We start from the raw sequence: 17,438 nt of genomic DNA on the forward strand, positions 1-17,438 counted from the left end.
AAGCATATAGTGCATCATCCGTCCGTTGTAATTGATGTAGAATTCTGACAACTTTCTAAAATGACCAAAACAGGAACGCTTCCACTTTTTCCTTAGTTTTTGATCCCTCAACACATTGTTAAATTGAACTAACAACGACAAATTCGCTCGCTCTAACGTAAAACTTTGCGCAAAAGATTCATAATCATCCAACCAATTGATCAAGCCATACTTTTCAACGTTAATTGCCTTTGCACAATATGGCAAGGACAAAGGGTCAACATCTTCAGCAACACTAGAGTGTTTTGAACCATGCTCAGATACACTCTCAACTCTACTATCAGCTCTATCTCTATCAACACTACACTCATCAATGTGGTCTGAGTGGGACGCACTCTCAGCTTCTGAAGTTCTTTTCTTTTTCTATCTCGGCTAAGTTCTTCACTTCTTCAATTTTTATCCTTACGATTCGCATTAGAACGAGTTTCAACCATAGCACAAGAACGGGGGAGTATTTTTCCTTCTTTGCCTCTACACCTAGGCATTTATACGATCTATATACAAACAGTAGAGACGTTGATCAACCACGATATAATAATAATCGACCAAAAGTCTATTAATAGACCATATATAATTTCAAAAAGCAAAAACAGAAAAACAAAGATCGAAACAAGAAAATAAGTATAAATAACACACATTTCGACGAAAAAACAGGCAAAACAACAAAGGTTTTGAAAAAAAGCAGATCTTTATGAACATTATTTTTTTATCAAGATCGAAAAAAAAATTCAGGGCAATATGGAGCTCAAATGCTCCAACGGAGTTGTAGAGTTAATAAAATTACCTTTTTACGACGATCAAGGCATATTGGAGCTTGGGGGAGAGGTGGAAGTTTGAGAGTTCCAAGCTAGAAAGAGAAATAAAGAAGAGAAAGGGACGGATGAGAGAGAGAGGGGGTGCTTGTGTATTTTATTAGAAGTCAACTGGACTTAAGTGTATAACTTAAAACTTTCAATCTTTTTAAAATTATGAAAGTATCCCATTCCCATTTTTCTAAACCCTAATATCGAAAAATAATTGAAAAAGAAAATGAGTGGCCAAATTCCCAATTAAAACTTAGAAGTGGCCTTCCATACAAATCTTCTCAAGTAAGTGTTACAAAATCAAACTTGCTGAGATTTATGTAATTATTATTTTAGTTTTTTTTTTTTTTTTTGGATATAATGACTTTATAGGTACACTAGTGTGGCTTGAATGCCCCTTTTGATATAAAACAAACATAAGTGACTTTAGTGAGACATTTACTATAGTCAATAGCCTTTTAAGTTATTCACTCCAAATCACACAATCCTCAATTTTGCCAGGAATTTCGACAGTGGACTGCAAAAAATGGGTAATTTGCGGAGGTTGAAAGTTGCAATTCGCGGAGGTTTTAGCCTCCTCTAGCAACTAGTGGAGGCTAAAACCTCCGTGAATTACAACTTTCAACCTCCGCAAATTATCTATTTTTTTGTAGTGAGTGGTGATGAGGCGTCCACTGGAACCTGGACGTCTCATTCGCAGTTGCGCTCGTGAACCTCTTCCAATCATGAATAACTGTTGTCAAGTCAGCCATTTTGGCACTAATTCTTCTACAACAGTTGGAATGAACAGTCACTACGGCCCTAACATCCTTACTATCTTGATAGAATCAGATTTTAAGGCCTAAATTTTGAAATACTCCTTCACGTATTAGGTTCTGCAAAACGTCCTGTTCTTTGAGTCTGGTGGAACTGTCTTTCTTTGCGCACAACTTATCGAATAGCGCAATGGTTTTGTTGTTTGGTCCGATCATGTAGAAGCCTGTGTTGATGGGATTTGCCTCGGACCAATATTGGTCGCCATTGAAACTATCTACAGTGGCCTGCAAGTCTATGGATTTGTCCACGCTCAGCGTTTGGAATGGATTTCTTAGCCATAACACATCGGAGTCCTATATATGCAGCACGAAAGAAGCAATAGTCAGCTAATTGAGTTTGGCAAATATGATTTGGTTTAACATTAAATGTAGTACAAACTGCAACGGAATTTTTTTTTAGTAAGCACTGATTAACTCGGTTGGGTACAAAACAATCCAATCTACAGTACGGAAATGGCTCCTTAACATGCATATGATCAAATATCTTTAATAGACAGGGCTTAATAATTCTTAGACAATCTGTAACCCATAAATATATGCTCTAATTGGTAGTAAAACATTTAGGCTGTGTATTTTCATATATACTACTACAGTAGGGAAATGGTCTTGAACATGCATATGGTGTGATCAATCTACTTGATCAATAATTTACGCCCGTCTCTCCTACTTCATGTCTAATTTAGAGTAATTTCATAAAGGCCAAGTGTTTAATATAGACAATAAAAACAGACATGAAGCATTTATCTTTCTAATTTATTTAATACTTCAATACTATTGTTCTTATTGGGCAATGAGAGACAAATAGTATTCCTGTCATTCTAATCTAACTCTCGCTTTAGATAAAAGAAATTGACTTAAAATAATTGACACTTCCGGAATTCAAGGCTAAAGTTGGCAATTGTTTCTAACTATACCCAATACATTAAAGAAGTACTAATAATTTTTTTTTTTAATACTACTCAATTTTTAAAAAAATATGTAGTAAATAGAGATAACTCAGTAAATGATGCCTTGTATTAAATTATTTTTCTTAATGGACATGAAAAAAGCAAAAAAAACCATTATAATGGGACGATGGAGTAATTTAGAAAAATATTCTAATAATATAGGCCTTTTATCTGATGTTCCCAAAGATCTTTTTTTTTTTTTTTGATCTTATGATAAAGGCTATTATTAAATACTCCAATTGTGATTTGTCCCAAGTTTATGACGAAACTTTCTATTTTAGTTTGCCCCAAAAAATGATATTTTTATATTTAAAAATAATTTGACTTTAAACTTTTCATTTTACAGTCAATGAGATGATTTATAGCTACATAGATATTTACAACTTGTTTTAGACTATAAATTTCAAAAATCTTTTCTTTAAACTGCGTATCTATTCAAATGCACCACATAAATTGAGAAGTTAAAGGGCTGTGCAAATTATGTGGACCAGAGCGAGTATAAATTAAATCCTACAGAAAAATGTATGTTTTTTATTTAGTTTTCGACCTAAAAGCCCTCGAATTTCCAATATAAGATGAACGTACGTACCGTGAAGATGAAGTTATAACTGCGTTTTAGAATGTCGAATAAGAATAGAGTTCTTCACCACATCATCTTTATATAGTCTTCCGACATGTACAATTTCTCTCCGTTGAAATCCACACAGTCCGTTTCGAGCTTGTAACAATGTAGATGGAGGAATTTGCACCGCTTTTATGGAAGCTTTAACAATTTATGGACTGGTTGTAGCATTAGCACTTTTATTTACAAATCCTTTTGTTTAATCTTAGCTTAGAGCTTAGAAATATGAAAAAGAAATAAATTTTTCATATTTTATTGCCTTTGACTTGTCGTTTGCTTTTTCAAATTCTATCAAGATTTCCCTCCTCCAATTCTTTATTCTTTGACAAAAAAAACTACTGAAAGGGCTGATTTGCGGATGAGCTATCGTTCATAAGAGGTTTGATCCAAGGCGACGACCAAAAGGTGATTCACTGATTCCCTAGTGCCTTCTCCCTGCCAAAAACTATCCAAGAATAGATCTAGCATTGGCTTATCTCCCTCTACGTATGCTTTATTAACAGCAGCTATTATTACCGTTTTGTCCTTAGTAGCTGCTCCAGCCAAAACTTCTTCAAGCTTATCTTCATAGGTTTTTAAGTAAAACTGGTGCATGTATACAAACCAAATTAACCATTTTCAAAAAAAATAAAAATAAAAATAAATAAATAAATAAATAAATAATGAAGAAACTGATTAAGAAACATTGCTTACTGCATTTGAAGGTTGGCGTAAGTAGTCTGAAAACGGAAAGAGAGCTAAATTACCGCTTTTACTACATGAAGAGCTTAAGAGGAGAAAATATAGCAAACCAAAGATTAGAAGTGTGTACAAAATGTAGTGACTGTAGTCTTTGATGGAACTCTTAAAATCCATCGTCGGAATAGGGATATCACTTATACTCCCTCCGTCCTAAAAAGACTATCATACTTTCTTTATTAGTTTGTCCCAAAAAAATTGACACATTTCTATATTTAAAAACAATTTAACTTTATGAAATGATTTACAGTCACACAAATATCTAAGACTTATTGTGGACCACAAATTTCAAAAGTGTTCCTTTTTTTTTAAACTCCGTGTTAAGTCAAACTAAGACAATCTTTTTGGGACGGCGGAAGTACAATTTTAAGCGATTTCTAGTTGTAGAGAGATTTTAATTCTTCTTCTTTCAAGTGTGTTGAGTAGATCATGGAAAACCTTATCTATAGGAACCAAATATGCTTGTTACAAGACTTCCAGAATCTCAGTTATGATTACAAAAACTTCCCAAAATTTTGTTATGGATAGATATTCACAGCAAGTGGATTCATAATATTGTACATACTAAGAAAGACACAATGTAAGTGGATTCACAACATTTCTCGTTGGATGTCTAGTAATTAATAACGTGAATTGTTAAATCTTGCTAAGAAAAAATCATGTGGGAAAAAATTCCAGTGAAGAAAAATTAGACATATATTGTAATATGCATTACTAGTTGTCTCATAAAAATCTTACCAAGAAAACTCAACGGGATAAAATCTTGGTTAGCGGAAAAAGAGTTCAACGAGTATTTTATTTTCCCCGTTGGAAAAATCACTTAATGTCCCGGTGATGACACATTCCAATCTTATGTACCAACTTCTTAATTGTTGAGATGAGCAATGCCTTGGTGAACAGATCCACTAAATTATCAAAAAACTAATTAAGCCAATATAAAAAATTAAGCGACCATGATAGAACCACGAGACCCGGATGGTGCCTAACACCTTGTCAATAGAATTTCTTACTTGGATTTCAAGCTCGTAGACCAATAATTAGGAATCAAACTTTCCTTTTGATTATGGATTCAAATAAGGTGACTTGAGACACCAAAACTCAATTCTAAGTGGCGATTTCAAATATAACAACATAATCCCTTTTCAAAATAGTCCTTTCATAGGAAAAAAACCCTTTGAACATAATAAAACTAAATTAGAAAAGGGTTGCGACATACATATTTTTATTTTTGAAAATAATTTAACTTTAAATTTCTCATTTATTACTGAGAAACTCTTTTAGCCACACAAATCTTAAGGTATTTATGACAACAAATTTCAGAACTCTTATGACCACTTAAATATTAACATGCTTAAAATTAAATCATGAAAATCTCTTTCTTTCTTAAATTTCAAGCTCAGTCAAATTGTGATGAAGATTGGAACAGAGGGAGCCATATTTTTATAAGTAAAGAAACAAGTGGGAGTTTGTCAATCTCCCGTACACTGGCCTTTTTCTTATAAAAGGAAATTATATATAAAAATAAATAGATTTGATGCAAACGCTTACCTCTTAGTGACGCGGGTGTTTAACTCATGATGATGCAGGTGCTTACATCATGATGTTGCAAGCTTATCATTCTTATCTTATTACCTTATCTGAATATACTAGTTGTTGTTCTTATCTTTTAGTAGGATTGGTCCCACATTGTTGGATGAACATTTTTCCTAAGCATTTGTAAACCTATATAAAGGTCCTTGAGCCTTATTATAAAATCATCTTGTTTTGAGTTATAAACTTTTATATAAAGCTTTGTGCTTTAGTTTGCTTCTTTCAAGAGAGTGTATTTTCTCTTAAAAAGTAATTGAGTTATCTTTGGAATTAGCCAACCAAAGTGGCATATTTATCAACTATCATGTCATAGTGGGGTTTTTAACCTTGCCGACATTGGCACACGCACCTCATCTTCCCTGTGTCAGCTTGGTATGATCAGAGCCTCTTCCTTGGGTATTCTTCTATCCTTTGCATTTCATTTTCATAATTGTCCTTTTTTAAATATTCCTATCTTTGTTCGTTTGTCATTTTTACTTTTTTTCTCTATCTTTTCATAATTATGTTTGTGTCCCTTTATCTTTCCAGATTTGCATCCTAGTCCTTTAACTTTTCATATTATTATTTTCATCGTTTAAGTATCTCTTAGTTGAAAAACTACGCCTTGTCCTTTCTGTGTCACAAGAGTTGCCTAGATATCGCTGACGAGGTCCAACTCAAGATATGGGAGTTATGGAAACTAAAATTGATATTCCTGACTTTGAAGGAAAACTCCATCCTGATGATTTTTTTGATAGGTTGTACACGATAGAAAGAGTTTTTAAACTTAAAGATATTCTCGATGAGAAGCGTGTCAAGCTTGTTGCAATAAAGTTGAAAATGAATGTTTATATTTGGTGGGAGAATTCTAAAATGAAGACGAGAGAGAGAACGTCGTAGTAAGATCAAAACATGGGATAAGATGCATCGAGAACTCAAGCGTAAGTTTCTTCATGATCAATATAGGCAAGATATTTTCATTATGTTTCATAATTTGAGACAAAGAACCATATCGCATGGTAGAAGAATATACCATGGAATTCGAACAATTACTAATGAAATTTGATCTTCATGAGCCTGAGAAAGAAACTATAACTCGTTTATTCAGGGGTCTCAATCTTGATATTGCTAATGTTGTCCAATTAAAACCGTATTGGAGCTAAAATGATGTTACTCTATTGGCTATTAAAATTCAGAAAAAACATTCACGGAGAAATTTGTCAGGTTCTTATAAGCAAAAGGAAGTTACTACTAGACGCGGAAAGCAGATTTCAACGTCACAAGTACTATCTAAGGTAACCGCTGAAACGTCTTCTAATAATGAGCCTAGTGCTGGTCATACTTCCAAGACAAAATGCTTCAAATGTCATGGTTCTGGACATATTGTTTCTAACTGTCTAAATCGACGAATTATATCACTTGCGGAAGAAGAAGTTGTTGATGGTATTAATGAGAATGGAGAAGAGTTAGAAATCTTAAATGAAGATGAGATAGAAGAAGTTATAGTTTATTATGGTGATTCCTCATAGTGTGTCGGGTCCTTAACACTGCTATGATTACAGAAGATGAAAGTTGGCTTTGTCATAATAATTTTCACACGTGGTGCACCTCCAAGGGAAAAGTTTGCAGTGTCATTACAGATGGTGGAGTTGTGAGAATGTAGTAGCAAATTACATGGTAGAAAAGTTAAAACTTCCAACTATGGTACATCCTCATCCATACAAGTTACAATGGTTCAGAAAAAGCAATGAAGTTAAGGTGCCAAACGTTTTTGTGTTCAATTCTCGATTGGAAACAAATATCAAGATGAAGTTTCACGCGATGTTGTTTTTTTTTTTTTTTTTTTTTTTTTTTTTTTTTTTCACGATGTTGTTCCAATGGATGCTTGTCACATATTACTTAGTCGCCTTTGGAAATTTTGTAGTCGAGCTCTTCAAGATGGATACAAGAATACTTATTCTTTCAATAAAGATGGATTAAAGAATGTCTTAACACCATTAAATCCAGAATTTCGTTTCAAAAAATAAGAAAAACAGGAAGATGTTATCACTCGGTCTGAAGCCTATCAAGAGACAAATTGGGTGAGTCTTTATTACTCGGTGAAGAGAATGAAATTTCATTATATATACAGAGGCTATCAAACCTTTTCTTGAAGAATTTTCTGATGTTATACCAGAAGAAATACGTAACGGTTTGCCACCAATGGGAGATATTCAACATGTCATAGATTTTATTCCTTGATCTATTATCTCAAACAAGCCTGCTTATCGAATGAGTCCAAAAGAACATGAAGAGTTACAACGACAAGTTAAGCAACTTTTTGAAAAGGGTTTAGTAAGAGAGAGTGTTGCGTCCAAATGCACACACAAGTGTACGTGGTCGTACAAGTAATATAGTGATTATATAAAATCAGATATCGAACCCACAGAGACTTATGACCAATACTTTCACGAAAATAAACTATTGCTACTACCTATGCAAGTAAAGAATAAAAGTTTTGGTTGTTTTGTAATCTAATCTTTGAAATAAAAATAACTAACAATGTAACAGAATTTATGCTAAGAACGTATTTGAATCTTTGTTTTTATCAAGATTTGAGAAGTATTCCAGGGTCGTGGTCTGTTCACCGATCCTATTGAGTCATTCAAGTATCTCACCTTAGCAACTTTGTTCACAATTGTCAATTAACCGAGAACCACTACTCGCCGATTCAAGATAACTCGCCTCCTATATTCCTATGGTATTGACCCAAGAATGCAATAAGAGCACGACATGAAATTGATTGCGGTAACTAAGTATATTCCTATCCTAGTCACAAATCCTGGCCCAACTATAGGGATATTCAGATCGCAATCTCGTTACTTCTTCTCCATATTGACAATGTCTTTCCCAAGCACGGGTATCAATTAGTAATTAGAACTCAACTGTTGCACAGACAATCAAGCAATTAAGCACATAAGTAAAGAGGCAATTGCATACGAACAAGCTACTAAGATTGAAATACTTGTCAAACGTCAATATTCATGGCTACACCACAACCCCAGAATTACGGTGTTTAGTTACACATGATTCGAGAATGAGAACAAGAATTCATGATTAACATAGGGTTTTAATGTAAAGAAAAATAATAGAAGAAGAATAAAACCTAGAAGGAGTTTCCCAAGTCTCAAAATTCATCCAAGCCCTCTTTCTAATGTTAAAAACGACTATTTATACGCTAGGGTAAATATAGGATAAGTTGGCCCAATCCCGATCCAAGTAGGACAACTGACGCCGCTTGTGCGCTGGCTATGCGACGCATGGCCAGCGCATGATCTCCTCTGTGTGTTGCTTGTGCGGCGCATGGCAAATGTATGGCCATGCTCGAGATTCAGAGATGGGGTTTTTTGTGCGCCGGGCCGTGCGACGCAGCCGCCGCGTATGAGACCCATCAGTGGTCGGATTCTGCCTTCAAGTGCTGGAACTTCCTTCCCATGTTCAACCAACATGAACAGCCTAGGAGTCAATCAAAAACTGCTCGAAATACCCTCCATTGGTCCCTGTTGTACCTATTCATACAAGCATACCAACATAAGATCTTATACAACAATTTGCATTAAATACTGCGATTAAAGTGCTAAGAAGTGAAGTGCAAATGACACTAAATCTAGATATTTGTGCCAAATATCAACACCCCCCACTTAAAATTTGCTCGCCCTCGAGCAACCACTTATCCAACATTCCCTTGTACTTCTTATAGCCATGCCACTCAAACAGGTCTACATCAGGATTCAGCGGATATAAAAGTTTCGAAAACACATTAAAACATACACATTGAGCCAATTCTCTCAAAAGTCATGCCAACTGCTTCAAAACAAACATTTTCTTACGCTTCCAAATATTAGCAACCAAATCTCTCAAGAAACGACACATTCAAAAACATGCATATGACTCCAGACACCACTCAAAACACAAAGAGTCTGCTACTTGACCGAGTGGGAGTACTTCACCCATCTCCTATCAATTATGTGTCCTCACCCAAAGAAGCGTTGTACATATTTCACACAAAGTTAACAACATATGTCCATGGACATAAGTTGCACACAAGATCGCTCACTCTCACAAAGAATATCCACTGTTCAAACATAACAAACCATAGGCTTGCCCGTAGTGTAACCGTTCCACAAATTAGAGTGAGATGAATTTACAATCACTTAGGACTTGTACGGTTGTAATGTAGGCTAAGGGACGAGTAGGATATATTTTTGGAAATAGTGAGTAACCTCCCTAAGCACTTTTAATACCTCACAACATAGTTTATTTAGCACCCTCCTTCATCAACCGTGAATTTCAACCACAAGCTACCCATTCTATCCCGTCAATAATCATTTATTTTCTCAACTTTAAGCGCCATCCTATTTTCGACTAGCTAGTGGGAAACCATATTAAGAAAGCAAATTACTAACTGGACAGTTTCTATTTTCTGTTTTTCAATTATTTTTTTTTTCCAGTTTGCACTCATACTTCCCACTACTAGCTTTCAAAACACTTCAGCGCACCAATAGCCTTCCTTTCAAATTCATTCAACGAACCCTCCCTTAGTTTCGCATCCCAACTCCCATTTCACAATTCGCTATTAAAAGTGCCTAAGGAGTAAACAAGGATAAAAAAAATTGGTCAATAAAAACAACGGGGTAGGCTAATTGTCATTTGTCAAAAGAAAAAGCTAAAGGCTCAACGGGGTTGACTAGGGATATATATACACAAAGGGTAGGCAAGCGACGTTTCGAAATTTGGCTGACAAAGAAATGCCTAGATCACTTCCTAAACTTCTCACTCCATTTCACTTCACGAACACACCGGGCAAGTTCTAGTCATCACTATCAAGCATGGATCATACTAGAGTTTCCTCACATCACACACAACACATAATCAATATAAAACAGATTCATACAACCCTCCAATCAAGCAACTATCACAAATTATGCCAGTGGGTCAAACATGAGTCAATGCAATTCACTACAAAAGTGTTTCGAGAGAGGTTGCTTCTTTTCATGCATGCTTTGTAAACATCATCAAGAGCACTCATGGCTTTCACATTCCACCTAACCTAAGCACCTAGCATTCAAGTGGTTTAATAGGCTTGACTCCTACGACACCTTTTTACAAAAACTAAAAAAATCTAACCCGGTTCAAAGAACCCCCCTTAGGAAAGAACCGAGGCCATAAGAAAACTTAAGGGGGTGGATGGTGTGTGCCACTAATGAGGGACTCAAGAAACTACAAAGAAAATCTAAAACAACTCAATTTTTTTTTTTTTTTTTTTTTTTTACTCTAAGGCTAACACAAACTACCAAATAGAAACCTATGACACTTGATCACCATCCTTAACCTCAAAATGTTGTTACAAGGGAAGTATTTCCCACCCCACACTTAAATCATGCTTTGCCCTCGAAGCATATAGAATGAAAAATGTAAAACCAAAGGCAAGAAATACTCCTTGTGGCCCCCTAGGGCCTAGTCGTCATCCTCATCAGACTCAACCTCGCCATCAGACGGCTCGGCATCTTCCTCCTCCTCGTCATCGGCATCTTGTGCTTGAGATTCTTCTTCACTACCTTCCTCCATCTCGGCTGCTATGAGGTCAACGGAGCACAAGTCCTCATTAGCGGGCAACTTGTCCTCCTCTCTAACTAGAATCCGTGAGTGGGTGGTATGAGGACACTCCGCAAACACACTGGAGAGGTCTAACTCAATATAGTAGACTGAGCCGATCTTTCTTGAGTTGGAGTCAAGTTAAGCTTAGTGCTCTGATCAGGGGACTTGACATTAGAGATGTCAATCATATTATCCGGGCACTCAAGCACTCTGTCATACTTACTCTTCAAATGCGGGACCAACCTCTCGGGGTATCAGTAAGTGTGTTACCGAAGCTAAGCTTAAGGGATTTGCCCTCTCGATGCGGATCATATCCCGAAGCATCCGGTATCAAGGTTGACAAAGGTTGCCCGTCAAGAAGAAGTACACGATGGCCACTCGCTCTTTCAACACGGTAGTGAAGTGGTCAAGTGGCATAATGCGGTAGTTGAGCAGTTTTAGCCACACTCGTGCTTCTTTCATGAAATCACCCATTAGCATAGTCTTGTGCTTCCTAGGGTCCTCTCTGTATCGTGCCCACTTGGCCTTGGAATCAGGCCCACACAGGGTTTTTCGAATGGCCTTATAGTCAGGCCTTTTGATGAACTCAAGCAATGGCCCCACGGGATGGTCGGGAACTCCTAATTGTGCACACAAAGTGAAGGCTGTCAACGGCACCCATTCACCTCTCAATTTTTCGAATGATGAGGCTCGCCACCCTCATTCTTGCCAAAATGATGTTGGAGTAAAGCTCTAGAACCGTGTCAATGTTGACCGGCCCTGGGTTATCAAATACCGAGTTCCAGCCCATTCCGATTATTTCATTGTAAATTTCCCTAAAATTTTTCTTCAATGCAACATTATTGACAGCCCGTTCATGCATATATCCATCATCCAGAGGGAACTCTTTGTACCATTCTTCTGCCAAACCAGTCCCATGGAAGGTGGGCCACGGCAACTGAGAAGAAGCCCGAGGGATAGGGACCACTGGTTGCTTGCCACTACGAGTTGTTGCCCCTTTTTTAGTAGCGGTATGCTTGCCCCCTCTACTCCTCTTGGAACCTTGTGAGGGGCCCGACTCATCAACTTTAACTTTTCCCTTGGTCACCATTGTACCTGTAGAGATACACAACACAATCATCCAACAATATTATCAAATTTAGCCTTCACGACCCCACACTTATGGTACGCTAACACTTCACTTTGTCGCCCGCAAGTTAAGCCCAAGTGTGGGGTCGTGAAACACCCTATACTTACGACAAATTATGGTGCAAAAAATATGAAACACAGAAGTTTACAGATCTAGAGACTAAAACAACACAATTAATGAGACCAAAGATTCAAAAAGAAAAACAACTCAAGAAAAAACTATTCTACAAAACAAGGAAAATCATGTTGGAGGACCTATGGTTGTTCACGACAATGCCCCATGGTTTTGATGTTGTTTCAAGATTATTTGCTACTCAAGACTTCACAAAAATCACAAGAAACTTGATTTAGGAATTTTATCAAACAACTTGTGGGCATAGGACTATCCCTTGGAGTTTTGCAACAATGGAGGATTAGAAAACCCTCCCTTATTTTTGGGGAGTCATTGTTCTTGCATCCAACACCCATTACCAACACAACAATACCAAACCCTCACCCCAATTCGCCCAACCCCATAAACCATGGTTTATCAATGTTCCATACCATCACAAAGAGGAAAAAGGGAAAGGGGTTTCTATGAGTGAAAGCACACGAAATCTTACCTTGTGTTGTAATGTGAGATGATTGACACTACCTTCCTTAGAGTTGAACGGGATTGGGAGAAGGGTTTTAGGATTTGGGTTCGAGTGGGGGTGTTTTGTAGAGAGAGGCTGAAAGTTTGTGAGAAGTGAGGGTTATTGGGGGGTCGTCCGTGTCTTATTCTTTTAAAAGAAATCGAACCGGGTGGACCCGTGCCTTTGGACATGCGACGCATGACCAACGCACAACACCCCCCCTCTGAACTTTATACTTAGAAATTTTTTGACTCTGAGTGCCGAACATGCGCTAGCCATGCGACGCATGACCAACGCATGACCCCCCCCCCCCCCCCCCCCTTCTGAACTTTATACTTAGCCAAATTTTTTACTCTGAGTGCCGAGCATGCGCTAGCCATGCGACGCATGACCAACGCACAACACCCCCCCCCCTTCTGAACTTTATACTTAGCCAAATTTTTAGCCTATTTACCTTGTGTGCGATTCCCATGTGATGTATAGGAAAAACACAAACAAACCTGGATCTCGATTCTTACTGTTTTGCATTCGTTTCGAGCTCCCGTGCCTCCCTTTGCCCTGCAACATGAACAAACATGACATATATGCTACAAAAGTTGGGTTGTCTCCCAACCAACGCCTTAGTTAAGGTCGTGGCACGACACTTTTTGTACTTTTCTTGTATTTTGAATTGTTATATTACAAACTCGGGTTGCCTCCCGAGAAGCGCCTTAGTTAACGTCGCGGCACGACGCAGATTCTTTTCTACTCATCATTAAGGAGCACTTGCTCCTTCTCTTTGTCAAAATCACCGCCCCAATATCACTTGAGACGCTGCCCATTCACCAAGAACTTGCGCACCCCATCCATGGTTTGTATCTTGACTGCACCATGGGGGGTGATTCTAGTCACTACAAATGGTCTAGACCAACGGGACTTAAGCTTGCCCAGAAACAACCTCAGTCTCGAGTTAAAGAGTAGCACCTGCTGCCCTGGAATGAACTCACGATCTTTGGATATGCTTGCTGTGCCATCTCTTAGTCTTCTCCTTGTATAGCTTCGCATTCTCATACGCCTAGTACGAATTCATCAAGCTCATGTAATTGGAGCAATCTCTTCTCTCCCGCTAGATTCATATTAAGATTGAGCTTTTTTATTGCCCAATATGCTTTATGCTCTAATTCAACCGGCAGATGACACACTTTCCCATAAACTAACATGTAAGGAGACACTCCGATGGGGGTTTTATATCTTTGTGCGATACGCCCACAAGGCATCATCCAACTTTATTACCCTGTCCTTCCTCTGAGCATTCACGGTCTTCTCTAGGATTTGCTTCACTTCTCTATTCGAGACCTCTACTTGTCCGCATGTCTGTGGGTGGTAAGCTGTAGAGACTTTATACTTCACCCCATACTTTGTTAGGAGGTTCTTCAACAAGCTGTTGCAGAAGTGACCACCACCATCACTAATCATTGCCCGCGGGGTTCCAAACCTTGTGAATATGTTCTTTCGCACAAAATTCACCAACACCTTTGCATCATTGGTTGGTAGAGGCACTGCCTCTACCCATTTTAAAACATAGTCAACAAAGACGGGAATGTACTTGTTACCGAAGGATGGTGGGAAGGGACCCATAAAATTGATGCCCTAGACGTCAAATATTTCTATCTCCAATATGTTTGTCAAAGGCATCTCGTGCCTCTTAGAGATGTTTCCCGTTCGTTGACATCTGTCGCAACTTCTAGAAAATGCATGAGCTTTTTTTAAAAGAGTGGGCCAATAGAAGCCAGATTATAAAACCTTAGCAGCAGTACGATCACCCTGAAAGTGCCCTCCATATGGGGAAGAATGACAACTCTCCAACACTTGACTCACCTCGGTCTGTGGAATGCATCTCCGTACTAACTGATCAGTCCCTTGCTTGAATAAATACGGCTCATCCCATGTATAAAATCGGGAGTCATGATACAGCTTCTTTCTCTGCTGTGAGGTGGCTTCTGGGGGGTACACCCCACTTATAATCAAGTTCGCAATATCAGCATACCATGGGACTTCGGAAGCGGGAATGGCAAATAGCTGCTCATCAGGGAAAGACTCTCGAATTTGGACGTCTTCCACAAAATGATTATGGTTGTCCACTCTAGACAAGTGGTCTGCGACTTGGTTCTCAGCCCCCTTACGATCCTTAATCTCAATATCAAATTCCTGCAAAAGGAGAATCCACCGAATCAACCTGGGTTTAGCATCCTTCTTACTGAACAAGTAGCGAATGCCTGCGTGGTCTGTATAGATAATAACATGTGTCCAAACGAGATAGGACCGAAACTTATCAAATGCATAAACCACAGCTATGACTCCTTCTCTCGTCCACGTTGTAATTCACTTGGCGGCGTCTAACATCTTGCTTGCATAATAGAATGAAAAACTTTCTCTCGTCGCTGTCCACCGAGCCCCACAAAGATTATCACTTGCATCACACATCAACTCGAATGGCAAGTTCCAGTCAAGTGCAATGATTATTGGTGTGGTTACCGATCTCTTCTTTAGACCTTCAATGGCCTTAATACAAGCATCATCGAATAGGAATTTCACCTCCTTTTCAAGTAACCTGCACATCGAACTTAAGATCTTTGAAAAATCCTTATGAAGTGTCTGTAGAATCCTGCATGCCCGAGGAAACTGCGCATACCCTTGACTGATACAGGGGGTGGCAGCTTTTCAATGACCTCCACTTTAGCACGATCCACCTCCAGCCCTCTCTTTGAAACCTTGTGCCCAAGGACGATGCCTTCTCGGACCATAAAGTGACATTTTTCCCAATTTAAGACCAGGTTAGTCTCTTCACATCTCGCAAGTACTCGGTTTAGATTCTTCAGGTAAACCTCAAAAGAGTTCCCAAATACCGAAAAATCATCCATGAATACTTCTACAAAGTCCTCAACCATCTCTGAAAAAATAGCCATCATACACCTTTGGAATGTCGCTGGTGCATTACACAACCCAAATGGCATGCGTTTGAAAGCATATGTACCATATGGGAATGTAAATGTGGTCTTTTTCTGATCCTCTGGAGCAATAGCTATCTGATTGTAGCCAGAATAACCATCTAGAAAATAATAAAACTCTTGCCCGGCTAACCTGTCTAGCATTTAATCTATGAAGGGAATGGGATAGTGATCCTTTTTGGTTGCCTCGTTCAACTTGCGATAATCCATGCAAATTCTCCATCCAGTGATTGTTCTAGTAGGAATGAGCTCGTTTTTGTCATTTGTCACAACTGTCATCCCTCCTTTCTTCGGGATGCATTGTACCGGGCTCTCCAACGTCGTGCCGAAATGGGAAAAATAATGCCTGAATCTAACCACTTGATTACCTCTTTCTTGACAACCTCCTTCATCACCGGATTCAGTCTCCGTTGATGCTATGCGCTCGGCTTATGATCATTCTCCATGAGTATCTTGTACATGCATAGCGCGGGGCTAATTCCCTGAATATCAGATATCTGCCACCCCAATGTCCTTTTGTGAGACTTCAATACTTCCAAGCAAATACTAACCTCTTCGGTGGTCAACTCTGCTGCTAATATCACTGGCAAGGTATCACCCTCGCCTAAGAATGCATAGTTAAGATGGGCGGGCAAGGGCTTCAATTCCAACTTCGGAGGCTCTTCAATTGATAACTTCGGAGTTACTCCCATTGTCCTGTCTAAGTGCTCAAACTCGCCTGCCCGAATATAAATACTTGTCATATCCAGAATCTGCACCATCTCAAACGTCGCCGTGTCACCAAACATATCATCCCCCACCAAGGCTCTCTCCAATGGATCATGAGAAGTGATGAGTGGCCTTCGTGTATCATCATTCAGAACAGTAATGGCGGACAGCTCCTCATAGATTGCAGGCATCTTCAGAGCTTGGTATACATTGAAGAGCTTAATCATGTACTCTCATGGTGAGCTGCCCGGCAGCTACATCAATAAGTGCTCTCCCTGTTATATCCCGTATTTTTGTACGTTGGGACAACTCGGATTAACTATGGTAAGTGAGGGACCAAACCATTTCGGGATACAAAGTCGGGACTTTTGACCTTCGATTTTATTTCGAGACATAATTTGTTCATGAATTTATTGGTATGGAACACTTAGGAAAATTTGGGACCAAAATTGGAATTAATGGAACTTGGAAATCATGCAATTATATTGCACTTGGCCGTGTGGTCATTTGAATTAGCCCACCCATTTTGTGTTCAATTTTAATTGCTCCAACACATGGTGTGGGCCAAGGGACATTTGTATAAGTCTTATATTAGTTCACAAGATGACTACTAATTCATTTCATCATCCAACACTTAGAAAAAAAAAAAAAGAGCAAGAAGTTGAAGAGCCTAGGGCTCTCGGCCAGAGAACAAGGGAAAATCAACTTTCATTCAAGCCCTTCTAAAAATATTTTGTTGATGCAAATCCACTAAGTTGAGGTCCCTAAGTAAGGTGGAAGCGTTGTTCGAGTCATCCGACCCTTCACAAATAATTGCAAACCCTAGCTTAT

General features: G+C 38.5%; 1 pseudogene; it reads right to left on the reverse strand.

Moving 5' to 3' along the window:
- Window positions 1-1,330: 1,330 nt before the first annotated feature.
- On the reverse strand, window positions 1,331-4,108 carry LOC132029598 (uncharacterized protein At1g28695-like; annotated as a pseudogene).
- Window positions 4,109-17,438: the final 13,330 nt, after the last annotated feature.

The sequence above is a fragment of the Lycium ferocissimum genome, chromosome 1 (assembly GCF_029784015.1).
Source record: "Lycium ferocissimum isolate CSIRO_LF1 chromosome 1, AGI_CSIRO_Lferr_CH_V1, whole genome shotgun sequence".
NCBI classification, from domain to species: Eukaryota; Viridiplantae; Streptophyta; class Magnoliopsida; order Solanales; family Solanaceae; genus Lycium; species Lycium ferocissimum.